The sequence below is a fragment of the Lotus japonicus genome, chromosome 3 (genome assembly GCF_012489685.1).
Source record: "Lotus japonicus ecotype B-129 chromosome 3, LjGifu_v1.2".
Classification (NCBI taxonomy): Eukaryota; Viridiplantae; Streptophyta; class Magnoliopsida; order Fabales; family Fabaceae; genus Lotus; species Lotus japonicus.
The window spans coordinates 21346772-21366270 of NC_080043.1; the positions used below are offsets into that span (position 1 = coordinate 21346772).

General features: G+C 40.1%; 1 long non-coding RNA gene and 1 pseudogene across 1 annotated transcript; both read right to left on the reverse strand.

Moving 5' to 3' along the window:
* Positions 1 to 4109: 4109 nt before the first annotated feature.
* LOC130748914 (uncharacterized) lies at positions 4110 to 6573 on the reverse strand (annotated as a pseudogene).
* An 8809-nt stretch (positions 6574 to 15382) lies between these two features.
* Positions 15383 to 18266, reverse strand: LOC130748589 (uncharacterized). The gene is made up of 3 exons (XR_009022741.1): positions 17512 to 18266; positions 16676 to 16711; positions 15383 to 15855 (listed from the first exon to the last, which is right to left on the reverse strand). It is a non-coding gene; the product is annotated as an uncharacterized LOC130748589 (long non-coding RNA).
* Between the last annotated feature and the right edge of the window lie 1233 nt (positions 18267 to 19499).

Consider the following 19499-nt stretch of genomic DNA (forward strand, 5'->3'; position numbering starts at 1 on the left):
TCTTACTATTTTTTTTTCCACCTTCATTCTTTTTGCTTATGACAAAAAGGGGGAGAACTTATAGTATCTTGACAACTCCTATATTATTTAGCTCAGAATCTAGATATTACTAACGTTGATATTAAGTACTAGATTCAGGGGGAGCTTAGCTCAGAATCAAGCACGAGTCTTGGATTCAGAAGGAGCAAGAAAAACTATACACATCAGGATAAGTTTTAACTCTGATACCTTATACTCTGAGTGTATTCAGTTTATTTGTTTAGAGTTGTTCATCAAAATACATGGTTTTGTCATCATCAAAAAGGGGGAGATTGTAAGATCAAGATTTGGTCATGTGGTACAACTCTATGTTTTGATGATAACAAGTATTTATTTGTGGATGAACAACTATGATACTCTAATGTTTGTCTTGAGTGTTTTGACAAACAGGTTCTGATTCTGACACCAGAAGATATATTCGTCAGAAGATCTGAAGATCAGAGGATCTGAAGATCAGAGGATCAGAGGATCTGAAGATCAGAAGATCTGAAGATAAGAGGATCAGAGGATTAGAGGATCAGAAGATCTGAGGATCAGAAGATCTGAAGACCAGAAGCTCTGAGGGACCAGAGGCTCTGAAGGTCCAGAAGCTCTGAAGGTCCAGAAGCAGAAGTTACGAAGGTCAGAGGATCCAAGCATCCCTCTGACTCTGATCACCAAGCTTCACAAGTTCCAACACGAAGCATTCCTCTGATCAGAAGTCATTGGTTAAAGGCAAATGTCTCTATCAAGAAGTACAAGAGCAATGTACTATTCTGACAAGCCTACCTACCAAGGTTCAGCCACAGCAGGTTCTGGAAGTTCCAGAAATGCCCTCCAACGGTCATATTCTCTCAACAGAAATATCCTTTGCACCTTGGACTATAAAAGGCTGAAGAAAAAGAAGAAAGAAAAGAGAGAGAGATCAAGAGCTGCAATACAAGAAAAGATTCAAGCCTCTACTTTCTTCATCTGTTCTTATTTAGTTTACACTCAGCTTATTTACAAGCAAACCTTTGTAAACACCAACCTAAAACAGTTGTTTGATTTTCCTTAAGGGACCGGGTAGGTCAGTATCCTTAAGAAGACTAAGAGAGTGAATCTTAGTGGTGATTCCTTTAGGAGATCAAGGTTGATCGGATCCTAGAGAAGACTAAGAGAGTGAATCTTAGTGTGAGCTAAGTCAGTGTATTGTTAGTCACTTGTGGGTTTCAAGTGCAGTTGTAACAATTATCTGATTAGTGGATTGCCTTCATTCTAAGAAGGAAGAAATCACCTTAACGGGTGGACTGGATTAGCTTGAGGGATTTATCAAGTGAACCAGGATAAAATACTTGTGTGCTTATCTCTTCTCTCTATCTTTATCCGCTGCACCATCTATCTTAGAGAAACCGAAAAGATTTACTTTAAATCTTAAGGGGAAAGTTTTTATATTGAAAACGCTATTCAACCCCCCCTTCTAGTCGTTTTTCACACCTTCACCTATGACCGTCTCAACCTTCATAGAGGTTCGATCTTACGATTTCCCCAACCTCATAACATATGTATGCATGTAGCGCATTATGGTAGCCAACCAACGAAGCGTCCTCTCGAGAATTTGCGTTTCTAGCTCACGATTCTCTTATGTATGTTACTCGTGGGTAAACGTCGGCTTCCTGAACAAGCTTCTTCATAGCAAGTAATTCCTTTTGTACTCGAGTGGCTTTTCACACCATGACGGTTCATCCTCTTGACGACCGAAATTCCAACTCAATTTCTCTTCTCAACTCTTGGATCGACGATCTTTCCCCTTTTCAAACCCTTTCCAATCCTCTAAGTTTTTCTCTTGTCAAAACTAGCCTCTTAAGTTATGAAAGTGTTATCACTTACAAACTAAATATTTTTGTAAGAATGATATATTAGTAAAAATGACTCGAGGAAGAATAACAAAGAAAAATTATTATGACCAAAGTAGAATATATTTTTGTTGTAAAAGGTATATCCACTTAACATGATCTTAAAGCCTTGAAGAATTAGTGTCATGACTATCAGATGTGAGAAGTTAAACTCGCTTACAAACTCAAGAACTAATTTAACCAATAACTTTTTTTTAAAAAGAATTATCTTTTATGCTAAAAAAACAATGAGCAACAAACTGTTTCTCTAATTTCATTTTTGCAGACAGAGTTAGGTTTTTGGAAAGAGCATTTTAGTGATTCGGATGTGGGCCCACCAAAGATACGACGTGAGGACCAGATCAGAGCTCGGGCCGCCCAATGCGGAGGAGAGAGAGACAGGACTTGGACTGTCACATTGCTCATTCTTCCGCATAGAATCAGACAGGACAGGACTTGAGTGTGATCTAAACGCTCCATTCGACCTGTTTCACATTTCAGAAGGTAGTGCGCGTGAGAGAGATGAGCGCAACAACCCCGCAATTCGTACGCTACGTTGTTGTTTATGAGAAACAATGCACCAACTCACTGCCACGACACATGTGCATGTGACACTTAATCTCACTATTCCATTTTTTATTTCGAATAATCTTTTGTTCACACCTATTTTTGAGGTGTGAAGTGGTGGAGGAAAAGAGATAGAAAGAAATGAGAGAGAAAGTCAAGATGTAACAAATAATTTGATTGATAAATTGATAAAAAAATAAATGTGGAAAAAAGGTGAAAAGTGTTGGGGTTGATTGTCAAGTCCCACATTGCCCAAGTTTCTAAAATAAAGAAGGAGGTTAAAAATTAGCTATTTGAGAAGTCCTACATCGCTTAGTGTGGTGAAACAAGGGGGAGACCAAGGCTATATATTGGACCTAGGTTCTTTGTTTTTAGATGCACCAGTCAGTAGCACTTTAAGCTTATATCTGACTTAGTTTAATATTTGCTTTGTGAGAGTGTGGTTGTACTGGGGCATTGGGGTGAGACTGAGAGAAGTCTATGTGTTGTAACAATTTTCACATAGTGATATTTCTCTGGTTGTCGGTTTAGACAACGGTCGTGGTTTTTCTCTGGTTTTGGAGTTTCCACGTAATTTTCTTGTGTTGTGATTGTGTTTTATTTTTTCTTCAGCTCTGTTATTTCCCAACAGTGGTATCAGAGCTTCGGTTCGATGAGATATCACAATTCTCAGTATGCTCTGTGGTTGCAGAATTATCTGATCTTCCACACCAGAAAAGAAGTGTGATATTGTGGAGGTGCTGAAGAAGAGGTTTGCAGCTGCTATGTCTTATTCAAGCGCTATGAAGTTTGACATAGAGAAGTTTGATGAAATAATCAACTTTGGCTTGTGGAAAGTACAAGTCAAGGATGTGCTGATACAATCAGGATTACACAAGGCGCTGAAAGGAAACACTTCCAACATGGAGGCCGACAAGTGAGAGGAACTAGATTTGAGGGCTGCAAGTGCAATTCGTCTGTGTTTGCAAAAGAATGTTCTTGCAAATGTGCAGAATTTGTCATCAACCAAGGAGCTCTAGGAGAAGCTTGAAGGGTTATATCAGGAAAAGGGCATCTCAAATCGGTTGTTGCTGAAAGAGCAATTCCACAATCTACGCATGGATGAAGGTACGAAAATATCTGATCATCTCAGTACTTTGAATAATATTATCTCCGAGCTGGAATCTATTAAAGTAGAGATTAATGATGAAGATAAAGCGTTAAGGCTCATTTTGTCCCTTCCATCTTCGTATGTTCATCTGAAACCTGTTTTGATGTATGGGAAGGAAAGTTTGAGTTTTGAAGAAGTTGCAACTAAAATTATTTCGGAAGAAAGGAGAATGAAAAATGAGGAAAGCACTTCAACAAGATCAATATTGCTAACTGAAGGTGGGGCTAATGGGAAGAAGATCCTTGCAAAGAATCTGGCGTGCTGGAAGTGTGGAAAGTCTGGGCATGTGAAGAGAAATTGTCCAGGTGGAGCAGTCAGTGGCGGAGCTTGACCAAAATATATAGGAGGGCCAATGTGACTATTAATTCATAAGTTATATATGTGAATATTATATCATAAGTTATATATGTGAATATTATATCATAAATTCAAAATTTAAGTGCAATTGAAACAATATATTGAGCATACTATTAAAGAAATTAACTAAGAGTAACCTTCAATTAAAGTGCTGCTCTGCGCTCCTTCAATGACTTAAATTCATCAATAATTGAATCAGAACTGAAACTTGTTGCAATCTCTCTTTCAATGTGAACTATCATACTATCAGCTAGGAAATCAACTTCCATCTTGTTTCTCAGCTTAGTCTTGATTATTTTCATTGCTGAAAAAGATCTTTCAGTTGTAGCAGTAGAAACTGGAAGAGTCATGACAAGACGAAGTAATCGGTCAATCAAGTAGTACACTTCTGATTTTTTTTGTTGATGCCAAACATGTACAAAATTCTTGTATAGTTGATAAGTTCTGCAAACTTGATTCCTGACGAGCATCAACAATGAAATGTTGAAGTTGAAATGGCAAAATAATCTTCTCCTGCTCATTGAAATCCATGGGGTAATATTTGTCTACAAGAGTGCAAATGTCATCAATATTAAAAGCTTTATAAGCATCCTTAGGAACCAAAGCATAGCTTAGAGTTAATAACCCCATTGCTTGCTCATTAAACCTGTTATTCAACTATTGTAACTGCTTATCAATTGTAACAAAAAATACTTCAACTCTAAAGTAATGCTCAATTGTAATGTCCTCTTTGTGACGAGAGCGTCCATGTCTTGCTACATAAGAAGCATTGAATTGAGGAACCTCAATATCATGTTTTTCACAAAAAGATCTCACACTTTTGAATAAATTATCCCATCCATCTTCTCTCAAGTTCTGAATAAGTGCTTTTGTGGAGCGGACTAGATGCATAACATTGAGTATGTCTAGAGATTTTTGCTGCAAAGCTCGACAAAGAGCATCTGTTATCCCCATAAGCTCTCTTATCAAATGCAAGATCAATACAAAATCAAATGAGGTCATGCTTTTGTATGCACTATCAGCATCCCCACGTTGAGAATAAGTGGACCCTTCAACAACAATTTTTTCTAGAACAGAGCAAGTTGCACCATATAGACTGATCAAACTACAAACAGAATTGAAATGTGAGCTCCAACGAGTATCCCCAGCTCGTTTCAAAGTACCAATTTGATTTGCTCCTCTACCAGTTTCAAGTTCATCAATCTCTAACAAAAGTGCAATTTCTTCTAACTTGGCAGCTTGTAACTCATCATGTCTCTTACAAGAAGAGCAAACAATATTGATAATAAAAGTCAGCTTTGAAAAGAATTGATGAATTGGAATCACTTCCCTTGATGCAGCAACCAAGGCAAGTTGCAATCTATGAGCAAAACAATGAACATAATATGCATAAGGACAATCATTCAAAACTAATGCTTGTAATCCATTCCACTCTCCCCTCATGTTGCTAGCACCATCATACCCTTGACCTCGAATGTTGGAAACATCAAGATCATGCCGAGAAAGAATAGCACATAGTTCTTGCTTGAGAGTTGCAGCCATAGTGTCTTTAACATGAACAATATGAAAAAACCGTTCTTGTATGAAACCATTTTTATCAACAAATCTTAAGACAAGAGCCATTTGTTCCTTTTTTGACTCATCACGAGCTTCATCAACAACAACACAATACTTAGAGTTCCCAATTTCTTCATGGATATGGTTTTTCACCTTACTAGAGAAAATATGCAAGAGCTCTTTTTGAATATGATGTGAAGTATATTTGGAATTATATGGAGCATTTTCCAACACAACTTTTGCAACTTCATCATTGTATGATGCTAGTAGTTTTAATAACTCAAGAAAATTACCTTTGTTTTTGGATCCACTAGATTCATCATTGCCCCTAAAAGCACAAGCTTGAAGTGTTAAAAAACGAACTATGTCAATTGAAGTCTTGAGACGCAATCGATTCTGCATAATTTGATTTGAGCTTTGCACATGAATAACATTCCTAATATGTCCATCCTGATTCAACAAGTCTTGAAAAGCACTCATTGCATTGTTGTGTGGTGAGCAAGGATCGGTCCCTATGTGTTTAAGAAAAGCACATCTCTTTCCATCATTAACTTTCTTCCAACTTCTAAAACCTGTGGCAATGAAGACATCTGACCAAGGTCGTCCACTTGGTTTTTTGCTAAAAAGATAACAAGGTAAGCAATATGCAGCATCTGTCGAAGGTGAATACTCTAACCATGAAGGAAATATGCTAAACCAAGAATATTGAAACCTTCTCTGACGACCAACTTTACCCGAAAAAGGATAGTGTTCAAGATGCATTTGATATGGACTCCATTTCAAATAGACCCTCCGTACTTCATCCATTTGATTTGGTGGATATTGCCAAATTTGAGAGCGCTTTCCTGGATCACGTTCTAAAGAATTTTCAAATTGATCATATGTAACTCTAGGAAACTTGGAAACTTGCTTCTCTTTTTCTTCAAATGTTGGATTTTGAGAACTCTCTCCTTGTTCAACAGGCACAGAAGTTGCATTTTGTTCATCTTCCTCACAAACCTTTCTCTTAAAAAAAGAATCAATTCTTCTAGTTTTACTCATTATTTTGTAGAGAATCACCTACATATTAAAATAAAAATATTAAGTTAATAAGCTAATAGAGGAAAATGCTAAACAAATGAGGCATCAAATTTCAAAACATCCAATTAGAAAAAATTTAAGTAATATAAGCAGCAGCAATGTCAATTTAGAATGAATGTTACCATTGAACATTACAAAATTTATGACCTCAAAACAAGTTTACATAAAAGATTCAATTTAGGAAAATTAACTTATACAGGGCAAATTAATGTCAAGATACTAGGAAGATCTAAATTATAAAACACATAGGTAAGTCGTAAGTTGTAAGCTGTAAGCACAAATGAAAATTACAATGATTTAATGATGCAATAAAAAAAGCTTTATAAAAATAGAAAACATTCTTAGAAATTAACTTCTTAACCTTTTGATCAGAATCTTTGATTATAACTTCAGACAAGAAAAAAATGAGAAAGCTTTAGACTTTAGAGACTTAGAGCTGCACCTCAGCACCTGCACATTAAAAATGAGGTTAGAGCAAGAAAATGGAAGTAAAACAGCTTTAGTTTAGAGTTAAGAGTTGTTGTATAATTTTTACTAATAAAAGTTGGGAACAAATACTCTTCAGCCTTCACTTTCTGTATTTTTTAACTGAACTAATATTAGTAAAGGAGGGGACACAAATAGGTGCCCCAATCCAAAAACTGATACATGATACATCAAAGAAAAATAGAAAAGAACATGAAAAAATAGCCAAAGAAAAGAAATTAAAGGGGACGCATGAGTGCATGACTTACTGGATCGAAATGGATCAATAAGCTTGGGCGGCACTTCTGATCTGTTTTTGTTTCCGTAGTGCAGGGCAAAACTTTGGAAAGAAAGATAAGAAGTGTGTCTAATAAGCTTTGGAAATAAATCTAAAATTTCACTTTACTAGTTTATAATTAATATATGTTTCTCTATCTATATAGCCATATATAATAATATATTTGGTACACTGACACACGCAATCACTTAATCACCTACTAGCTATATATACTTTTTCATGATTTTTTATAGCATGATATTATAATATTTTTTTATAGCAGTACTAGTAAATTTTTTTTAAAACAATAGGGTGGCTGGGCCCTTCCCTAGTCCCTTATAACATTCGCCACTGGGAGCAGTATTGCAACACCCCAATTTCTCAACTGAGGAGTCACATTAGTAACCTAACAAAGTCTAAGGACCAATCTGCAATCCCTAAAAACCAAGGGAATTTTTTTCTGTAAAACAACTAAACACTTCGGCTAAAAGGTTGGAAACATACCATAACTTTATTTAGATAACTTGTTTCCCGATATACAGTAATAATAGTTTACAATACCATAAGTAAGGTTCAGAATAAACATGCGCACTTTAACAGTGGCGGAAGCAAGACTTTAATAACAGAGTTCTCATAAAGTAAAAGAGACTCCAACATAATCCACAAGAAGAGAAGCAAAGCTGCTTCTCATACCTCTACTCCACCGCTTACAACTCGATCTCCAACTCGAGTAGCTATATGCCTCGGCGGAAGGATCTCCATCGCCTAATAGCGTTAAGCGCCCAAACAACAAGTAGCAAATAGAAAGGGTTAACTCCATGCAATTACCATGTATAAAAGAGAAAAATCATGCTGTTCGAATTTAATTACCTGGCATGGTAAATAACTAGCAACATAACTCAACTCATATATCAACAACTTAAACATAAATTGGACTCAGATAATAATAACCTCAACAATGTAACATCAAATCAGATATCAATAAACCAATACGAAAATCCAACAACATAGGGTCAGGTGTTAGTTCCCTATAATGCAACTATATGCTGCTAACAAAATGGATCGATCAATATCGTCTCTCAAGACGGGACAATGATAGGACACACCTCCTCATCGCCACTTATAACGTCATACATGACGGGACAATCATAGGACACACCTCCTAATCGCCACTTAACGTCACACAAGACGGGACAATCATAGGACACACCTCCTGATCGCCACTTAGCACCTCGCAAGATGGGACAATGATAGGACACACCTCCTCATCGCCACTTGACTCAAGCCCTATATGCCAAGTCAGACAACAACAAAGCCCAACCAAGGACCAATCCAAAGTAACCACATGTTCCATCCACTAGGAAGCAGTAACGACAGAAACCAGTAAACGGCCGAAGCCTCTCAGAAAACGGAGACACACGTCTCAATAAGTTCACTCGGCCGAAGCCTTCAGAAAACATTTTCCAAATTCAGCATAATAATCATAATCATCTGCCAATCAATATAAACATCTTCATCTCAAACGCAGGCAGTGCGATAAAAGCATGCAAGACTCAAAGACGCTCTAAAACCGAGTTACCCTTACCTTCGTGAGTAGAAGTTGGGCATGGAAATTGCGAACCTAGAACAAAGAAAACACAATCATCAACACAAGCTTCACTAGGAGCAACACGATCTACTAATACTAATCGAAATCGTAAAGAAAGCCTCTAAAGCTTCAGAGTTCCTATTTAGGCACAAATTGACAACGGAGACTTCGTTCGCTAAAACGAGCATAACTCGAGCTACAGAACTCAGAATGACACGAAACCGGCGCCAAAATTTCGACAATTGAAAGAGCTACGCAATGGCTCAAGTCATAGAGACCCAAAAATTATTTTTGGACACGGTACCCAAGCAATTAGGTTTCGGCCACTATGGAAAATAGGGTTTTCGAACTTTTTCTTCGATCTAAATCAATTCACAAGGTAGTTTTAGGGTAAAACTAAGGCAAAGAAATTGTCGGAACAATTTTCGGACAATCGGGTTGAAATACGACTATCCAGGGGCATTTTGGTCCAAAATAAAGGCTCAAAACTTCAAAGTTATCAGTTCGGAAAACAAATTTGACAGCATTGATCCTCATGACATCCGTGACAACAAATCCTAAAGGCACGAAGTCAGATTACAGCTTTTCGACAATAAAGTTTCGAAATGTGCGACTAATGGGGTTTTGAATCAATTTTTCAGATCTTGGACAACTGAATCGCAATCGGCGATTACTGACAGAGGTTTTAGACTCATGGGAACATAAGGAACATAACCCAACCAAGAAATCAAGGAAATCGGACAATTTTAGAAAAAGCTCAAAACTGTGAGCACAGAAACGACTTCAGAAACGCAACAGAAACAGTAAACAGAGGTAGGATTCATGCTAGTTACCTCAATACCTAGAAGTAGGGACGAACTGCACGAAGATTGGTCAAGTTTTCGCGAAAATTTCTCCTCTCCTCCTCTCTCCTTGCTCGCGGCCTTGAATGGGTGAGAATGAAGAGATTTTGCTTTTTCGAGCTATTTATAAGCAGGTGAAATCGCGGGAAAATGAAAATTTCGTGATTCCGATTTTTGCAGCACGTCCACCGAGGAATTCTAAGAGAGATTCTGGCGTCAGAATTCCAGAACTCAAAACAATTATCTATGGTTTGGGAAAAACGATATCTAAAATCCCAAAGGCGGTGTAAGTTAATCTGTCCCGTTAAACTACTTTTTGCTGTGATGCTCAGACGACAAAACTTCCTTCTGAAGAAAGATTGGAAATGTCGAAACAAATCTGGCAACGCGGACGGAAACTTCGTTAGAAGTCCCGAATAGAAAAAGTCTTCATCCATCGCTCGAATCTAGGGTTTCGAAGCAAGGAAATTAGCGTCGTCGGACTTCCGAAAAGTGAATACTATCGTGCGTACAGTCCAGAGTTCCGAAATGAAACGCTGGTCGAAGGAAAAATAAAGAAAATCTTTAAATTTTCCAAGGATTCGAAATCTCACTTAAAACGTTGCTCTAAAGCGAAATTAGCCTATTCTGGACACGCTTGCCATAAGGCGGGTGTGCAGACGACTCGCTCTAATTCCTAAAATGACTACGCAACATTCCTCAAGCAATTCCTGAACTTTCTTCATCATTAATCTTTCTCAAATATCAAACTCCTGTCACGCTTACACTGATTCTACGCGTGAGTCGGAAATTAACTTGTTCTGAAAATCCAGGTCTTACAATACTACCCCCCAAAAAGAAAGTTTCGTCCTCGAAACTTAAGGCTCAGTGAAGAGTTCCGGATACTGTTCCTTCATCCTCTCTTCTAGTTCCCAAGTAGCATCGCCCGTGACTTGGTTCCAAATCACTTTTACCAGAGGAACCTGCTTGTTCCTCAACTGCTTGATCCTACGTTCCTCAATCCTCATTGGTGCCACTTCAAAAGACAAGTTGTCTCTAAGCTGAATATCATCTTCCTTGATGATGTGAGAGGGATCAGGAATATACTTCCTCAATTGTGATACGTGTAGCACATCATGAATCTTGGAAAGAAAAGGTGGCAACGCAATCCGATAAGCTACTTTACCGACTCGCTCGATAATCTGATACGGTCCAATGAACTTCGGTGTCAGCTTCCTCGACTTTATCGCTCTTCCCACTCCGGTAGTTGGTGTCACGCGAAGAAACACATGGTCTCCCGCCTCAAACTCTAACTCTCTCCGTCGTGTGTCAGCATAACTCTTCTGTCGACTCTGTGACGTCCTCATCTTCTCTTGTATTTGCTTCACTTTCTCAGTAGTTTGTTGTACTAATTCAGGTCCAACGAGAAGATGTTCGCCATCTTGAAACCAACATAAAGGAGTTCTACATCTCCTCCCATACAAAGCCTCATAAGGTGCCATTCCAATACTAGCATGAAAACTGTTGTTATAAGTAAACTCGATCAACGGCAACAGCTCATCCCAGCTTTCTTGACTATCCAGAACACAGGCTCGCAGCAAGTCTTCCAATGACTGTATTGTCCTCTCTGTCTGTCCATCCGTCTGAGGGTGATAGGCAGAGCTCAACCTCAACTTCGTCCCAAGCGCCTCGTGCAACGCCTTCCAGAAATGCGAAGTAAACTTCGGATCTCTGTCAGAAACAATACTCGATGGTACTCCATGAAGTCGTACAATCTCAGCGACATACACTTTTGCAAGTGCCTCCACATTGAACGTGGTCTTCACCGGTATGAAATGTGCTGACTTCGTCAAACGGTCCACAATGACCCAAATGGAATCAAATCTCTTCCTCGTAGCTGGCAAAGCTACCACGAAATCCATAGAGATACTGTCCCACTTCCACTCCGGCACATCAAGTGACTGCAACATACCCGCAGGCTTTTGATGTTCTATCTTCGCCTTCTGACATGTCAGACATGCCGCCACAAACTCTGCTACATTCTTCTTCATTCCTGGCCACCAAAAATTCAACTTTAGATCTTGATACATCTTTGTCGATCCCGGATGAATACTCAATCTGCTCTTGTGACCTTCGTCAAGAATCATCCTTCTCAACTCCATGTCCAATGGTACGCAGACACGTCCTTTGCAACGCAGAATGTTGTCGGTTCCTACCTCAAAATCCGGCGCTTTTCCCAAAATGATCAAGTTCCGTTTCTCGATCAGCTCCTCATCTAACAGTTGTTTCACCTTGATCTCGTTCAGAAAATCACTAGTGATCGTCACCATCCCAAAGCTCAATTTTCCAGGTGTCACTTGCATACCCAAACTGAGGTCGCGAAAAGTCTCGATAAGTTCCAATTCCTTAATCATCAACGATGAAACATGAATTGTCTGGCGACTCAGTGCGTCTGCTACAACATTTGCTTTTCCTGGGTGGTACAACAAAGTGAAATCATAGTCCTTGATGAATTCCACCCAACGCCTTTGTCTCATATTCAGATCCTTCTGATCGAACAGGTACTTCAAGCTCTTATGATCACTAAAAACAGTGAAAGTGCTCCCATAAAGATAGTGCCTCCAAATCTTGAGCGCAAATACCACAGCCGCTAACTCCAAATCGTGCGTAGGATAGTTCCGTTCATGTATCTTCAATTGCCTTGAAGAATAAGCCACAGCCTTTCGGTGTTGCATCAACACACAACCCAAACCTTGGTACGAAGCATCGCAGTAAACCTCGTAGGGTTCCTTCTCTTGTGGTAATGTCAGAACTGGCGCGGTCGTCAAACGCTTCTTCATATCTTGGAAACTCTGTTCACAATCCTCTGTCCAAGCAAAAGGTTGGTTCTTCCGGGTGAGTTTCGTCAATGGTCCTGCAATCTTAGCAAAACCTTCGATGAATCGTCGGTAATATCCAGCTAAACCGATGAAACTCCTTATATCTGTCACAGTCTTAGGACGCTCCCATGCAAGTACCGCTTCAACTTTACTGGGATCCACAGCAATGCCCTCCTTTGAGATGACATGCCCTAAAAACTTTACTTCTTCGAGCCAAAATTCACACTTTGTCGCGTTAGCATACAATACCTTCTCCCGAAGAACTTGTAAAACTTGTCGCAGATGCTCCTCGTGTTCTTCACGATTCCTTGAGTAGATCAAGATGTCGTCGATGAACACCACAACAAAGCGATCCAAGAATGGATGAAAGATCCTATTCATGTAGTCCATGAATACAGCTGGTGCATTCGTAACTCCAAACGGCATCACCAAGTACTCATAGTGCCCATAGCGTGTCCTAAACGCCGTCTTTTGAATATCCTCATCCTTGACTCTAATCTGGTGATATCCCGATCTCAGGTCAATCTTCGAGAAAATAGCAGCACCCTTCAACTGATCCATCAAATCGTCAATCCTTGGCAACGGATAACGGTTCTTTATCGTGACTTTGTTCAACTGTCGATAATCCACACAAAGTCGCGATCTTCCGTCTTTCTTCTTCACAAGCAGCACTGGCGCTCCCCACGGAGAAACGCTAGGTCGGATAAACCCCTTCTTGGTTAAATCTTCGAGTTGACTCTTCAGCTCAGTCAGTTCTGCCGGTACCATACGATACGGTGCGATTGATATAGGTCCAGTGCCTGGGACTATATCAATTGTGAACTCCATATCTCTGACCGGAGGTATTCCAGGTATGTCTTCGGGGAACACATCCTCGAAATCTTGCACAACAGCAATTCCGTGTACTCCATTCTCCTTAGCTTCCACCACGGTTGTAGACATGAGAGAACTCAAAGCTCCTTTCCTCAAAGAAAGCTTTGAAAAGTACGAGTTCAGGAACTCAGCGAGTCCAGCATCGGGAAAGATAACTACCTTATTGGCGCAATCAAGAAGAACATGATGGTGGGACAACCAATCCATGCCTATGATCACATCCAATCCCTTGAGAGGTAAACAGATTAAGTTTGCTACAAACTTCTTATCTAGGTACATCCAAGGACATTCCAGACATGCAGTGTTAGTTACTAGACTCTTAGATGCAGGGATAGACACTGTCAAGTCAAACGGTAGCTTTGACACTTCTAGCTTTAACCTTGCCGCACAAGCTATATCTATAAATGAATGCGTAGCACCAGAATCAAATAGCGCGATAAGGGAATTACCCGCAATCTCGCAGGTACTGCGGATCAGACCATCGTCTTCCTCAGCTTCAGTTCCACTGATCGAGTAGACCCTTCCACCAGCAGTAGGCCTCCTAGCCCCAGCAACATTTGCAGCAGCCTCAACTTTAGGAATCCTGCACTCTGCAGCAGTGTGGCCTGGCTTGTTGCAGTTCCAACACGCCGCAAGACTCTCAGAACAGTGGTTGGCATAGTGCCCCTTTTTGTTGCACCTGAAGCAAGTCACATCCTCCCGATTCCCAGATGGGGTTCTTAGTGCAATTGCATTTCCACCAGTAGGATAAAAGGACCCAGAAGTTGTCCCCCTACCCTGAGGACGAACATACGGCTTCTTCTGGAAATGCCTACCCTTGTCACCTCTTCCTTGGTTAGTCCTAGCCGGACCTCCACTTCCTTGGTAAGGCTTGTTCAGACCTTGGAATTTGCCCCTTGCATTATCAATGGCCTCAATCCCCTTGGTCTTCTCCACCAGCACTTGGTAGCGATTCAGTCCTAGCGGTTGCACCGCCCTCTGCAGCTCATAACACAGCCCCTCAATGAATCGCTCACACATGTAGCCTTCATCAATCTGTCCTCTAAAGTAACGGAAGTGTTTAGCCAACGACTCCAACTTTGCAGCATACTCAGCAACGGTCATGCCTCCTTGACGGAGTCTCAGAAATTGTGCTTCCTTAGCGGCTCTAGCACTTCTAGGAAAGTACTTGTCCAAGAAAGCTCCACGGAAACACTCCCAAGTGATGGCTTGATGGTCAGCCTCCATCATAGCCCTAGCCCCACGCCACCAATACTCAGCTTCACCCGTTAGCAGGTAGGTTGCATAATCAACTTTCATCTCTGCAGTTGTACGCAAGAAGGTAAAGATCTTCTCCAACTCTTGGAGCCATAAGTCAGCTTCTTCCGGATCGAAGCCCCCAGAGAACTTCGGCGGATCCTGACGCTTGAAATCATTCAGACCCCTGGTCTGAGCAGCAGCTAATTCACGTTCCTCCCGCTGAACACGGCGAGCATTCTCTTCAGCTTGGTTTTGTGCAGCCACCAAAGCAGCAGTAGCAGCACGTTGAGCTTCAGCTTCCTCCCTTGCAGCAGTGTTAGTAACTTGTTGTGCCATAAGGGCAGTCAGATTAGCAATAGCTTGCTCCATCGGATTCATGCTGTCTGAACCTTGAGTCTCGATCGGTTGTGGAAACCTCCTGTTCCTGTTTTCATGAACAGTCAAAGACCACAACAGATACTCAGGCCAGAACAACACAAAGTTCTATAATAACTAACTATGTATATACTTATATCAAATGTATAATTAATAATAACTAGCATAAGGTTATTCACTTACGAATAACCTTCAAAAATAATCTATATAAACAGTAATCAAGCACACTCTTCCTCCGATTGACACCCCATCAATCGGTCTCAGAGTTCAAACATCTTAAGCAGGCACTCTACCCAAAAGCTCTGGTTTTCTAGACCAAAGCTCTGATACCACAATTGCAACACCCCAATTTCTCAACTGAGGAGTCACATTAGTAACCTAACAAAGTCTAAGGACCAATCTGCAATCCCTAAAAACCAAGGGAATTTTTTTCTGTAAAACAACTAAACACTTCGGCTAAAAGGTTGGAAACATACCATAACTTTATTTAGATAACTTGTTTCCCGATATACAGTAATAATAGTTTACAATACCATAAGTAAGGTTCAGAATAAACATGCGCACTTTAACAGTGGCGGAAGCAAGACTTTAATAACAGAGTTCTCATAAAGTAAAAGAGACTCCAACATAATCCACAAGAAGAGAAGCAAAGCTGCTTCTCATACCTCTACTCCACCGCTTACAACTCGATCTCCAACTCGAGTAGCTATGCCTCGGCGGAAGGATCTCCATCGCCTAATAGCGTTAAGCGCCCAAACAACAAGTAGCAAATAGAAAGGGTTAACTCCATGCAATTACCATGTATAAAAGAGAAAAATCATGCTGTTCGAATTTAATTACCTGGCATGGTAAATAACTAGCAACATAACTCAACTCATATATCAACAACTTAAACATAAATTGGACTCAGATAATAATAACCTCAACAATGTAACATCAAATCAGATATCAATAAACCAATACGAAAATCCAACAACATAGGGTCAGGTGTTAGTTCCCTATAATGCAACTATATGCTGCTAACAAAATGGATCGATCAATATCGTCTCTCAAGACGGGACAATGATAGGACACACCTCCTCATCGCCACTTATAACGTCATACATGACGGGACAATCATAGGACACACCTCCTAATCGCCACTTAACGTCACACAAGACGGGACAATCATAGGACACACCTCCTGATCGCCACTTAGCACCTCGCAAGATGGGACAATGATAGGACACACCTCCTCATCGCCACTTGACTCAAGCCCTATATGCCAAGTCAGACAACAACAAAGCCCAACCAAGGACCAATCCAAAGTAACCACATGTTCCATCCACTAGGAAGCAGTAACGACAGAAACCAGTAAACGGCCGAAGCCTCTCAGAAAACGGAGACACACGTCTCAATAAGTTCACTCGGCCGAAGCCTTCAGAAAACATTTTCCAAATTCAGCATAATAATCATAATCATCTGCCAATCAATATAAACATCTTCATCTCAAACGCAGGCAGTGCGATAAAAGCATGCAAGACTCAAAGACGCTCTAAAACCGAGTTACCCTTACCTTCGTGAGTAGAAGTTGGGCATGGAAATTGCGAACCTAGAACAAAGAAAACACAATCATCAACACAAGCTTCACTAGGAGCAACACGATCTACTAATACTAATCGAAATCGTAAAGAAAGCCTCTAAAGCTTCAGAGTTCCTATTTAGGCACAAATTGACAACGGAGACTTCGTTCGCTAAAACGAGCATAACTCGAGCTACAGAACTCAGAATGACACGAAACCGGTGCCAAAATTTCGACAATTGAAAGAGCTACGCAATGGCTCAAGTCATAGAGACCCAAAAATTATTTTTGGACACGGTACCCAAGCAATTAGGTTTCGGCCACTATGGAAAATAGGGTTTTCGAACTTTTTCTTCGATCTAAATCAATTCACAAGGTAGTTTTAGGGTAAAACTAAGGCAAAGAAATTGTCGGAACAATTTTCGGACAATCGGGTTGAAATACGACTATCCAGGGGCATTTTGGTCCAAAATAAAGGCTCAAAACTTCAAAGTTATCAGTTCGGAAAACAAATTTGACAGCATTGATCCTCATGACATCCGTGACAACAAATCCTAAAGGCACGAAGTCAGATTACAGCTTTTCGACAATAAAGTTTCGAAATGTGCGACTAATGGGGTTTTGAATCAATTTTTCAGATCTTGGACAACTGAATCGCAATCGGCGATTACTGACAGAGGTTTTAGACTCATGGGAACATAAGGAACATAACCCAACCAAGAAATCAAGGAAATCGGACAATTTTAGAAAAAGCTCAAAACTGTGAGCACAGAAACGACTTCAGAAACGCAACAGAAACAGTAAACAGAGGTAGGATTCATGCTAGTTACCTCAATACCTAGAAGTAGGGACGAACTGCACGAAGATTGGTCAAGTTTTCGCGAAAATTTCTCCTCTCCTCCTCTCTCCTTGCTCGCGGCCTTGAATGGGTGAGAATGAAGAGATTTTGCTTTTTCGAGCTATTTATAAGCAGGTGAAATCGCGGGAAAATGAAAATTTCGCGATTCCGATTTTTGCAGCACGTCCACCGAGGAATTCTAAGAGAGATTCTGGCGTCAGAATTCCAGAACTCAAAACAATTATCTATGGTTTGGGAAAAACGATATCTAAAATCCCAAAGGCGGTGTAAGTTAATCTGTCCCGTTAAACTACTTTTTGCTGTGATGCTCAGACGACAAAACTTCCTTCTGAAGAAAGATTGGAAATGTCGAAACAAATCTGGCAACGCGGACGGAAACTTCGTTAGAAGTCCCGAATAGAAAAAGTCTTCATCCATCGCTCGAATCTAGGGTTTCGAAGCAAGGAAATTAGCGTCGTCGGACTTCCGAAAAGTGAATACTATCGTGCGTACAGTCCAGAGTTCCGAAATGAAACGCTGGTCGAAGGAAAAATAAAGAAAATCTTTAAATTTTCCAAGGATTCGAAATCTCACTTAAAACGTTGCTCTAAAGCGAAATTAGCCTATTCTGGACACGCTTGCCATAAGGCGGGTGTGCAGACGACTCGCTCTAATTCCTAAAATGACTACGCAACATTCCTCAAGCAATTCCTGAACTTTCTTCTTCATTAATCTTTCTCAAATATCAAACTCCTGTCACGCTTACACTGATTCTACGCGTGAGTCGGAAATTAGCTTGTTCTGAAAATCCAGGTCTTACAAGTATCTGAAAAAGACTCTGAGGTAAGTGCTAGCACTGTCTCCCTTGTTCTGGGAGATGGTGGTGATGATCTCATCTAGAAGATAAAGTTTGTCCTTATGGTATTTCCGCTATACCATGGAAAAGGACAAGTTATTGCTAGCGGATTCAGAAACAACACACAGACATTGGTTGGCATTGATGCAAGGTGTGTGGTGAAAGGTGTCGATGGCTGAAGAACTTCTTGGAAGCCAACATGGGAGTTGCACCATAAAATTTCAGCAAGGTTTCGACATGTGGAAATTCTTGGAATGGTTTAGTTCCAAGTGAAGAAAATTCTTGGGATGGTTTGTTTCCAAGTAAAGTGTACTCTTTTATGGTGGAGTATGATTGTCGGTATAGACAATGCAAGCGGAAGATGTGTAACTCTTACAATCAAGGTGGAGATTGTTGGGGTTGATCGTCAAGTCCCACATTGCCCAAGTTTCAAAAATAAAGAAGGAGGTTAAAAATTAGCTATTGGAGAAGTCCCACATTGCTTAGTGTGGTGAAACAAGGGGGAGACCAAGGCTATATATTGGACCTAGGTTCTTTGTTTTTAGATGCACCAGTCAGTAGCACTTTAAGCTTATATCTGACTTAGTTTAATATTTGCTTTGTGAGACTGTGATTGTACTGGGGCATTGGGGTGAAAGTGAGAGAAGTCTATGTGTTGTAACAATTTTTACATAGTGATATTTCTCTGGTTGTCGGTTTAGACAACGGTCGCGGTTTTTCTCCGGTTTTAGAATTTTCACGTAATTTTCTTGTGTTGTGATTGTGTTTTATTTTTTCTTCAGCTCTGTTTATTTCCGAACAAAAAAGTGTGTATGAATCATATTCACATGATCTTTTGCTTTCTTGGTTACATCCACCACTGCCCCTATTCATAAAATAATGCCTGCTTTAATTTCCTCGTTGATCCGTCTTGCATCTCGATGACTTTTTTGGACACCCCTTTCTTTGGCTTTGGTTTTGGGTTTTGACTATATGTCAAATTGCAGTATTGCACTTAAGTTTAAGACTTGAAGAATAAGTCTATGAATAAGATGTTGGATTTTGGAAAGAAAAAAAAGGGGGGGTTTAATAGATTGAGGGCATGAGCATGACTGAGATAGAGACAAAGGTTAGGTGATGCATGT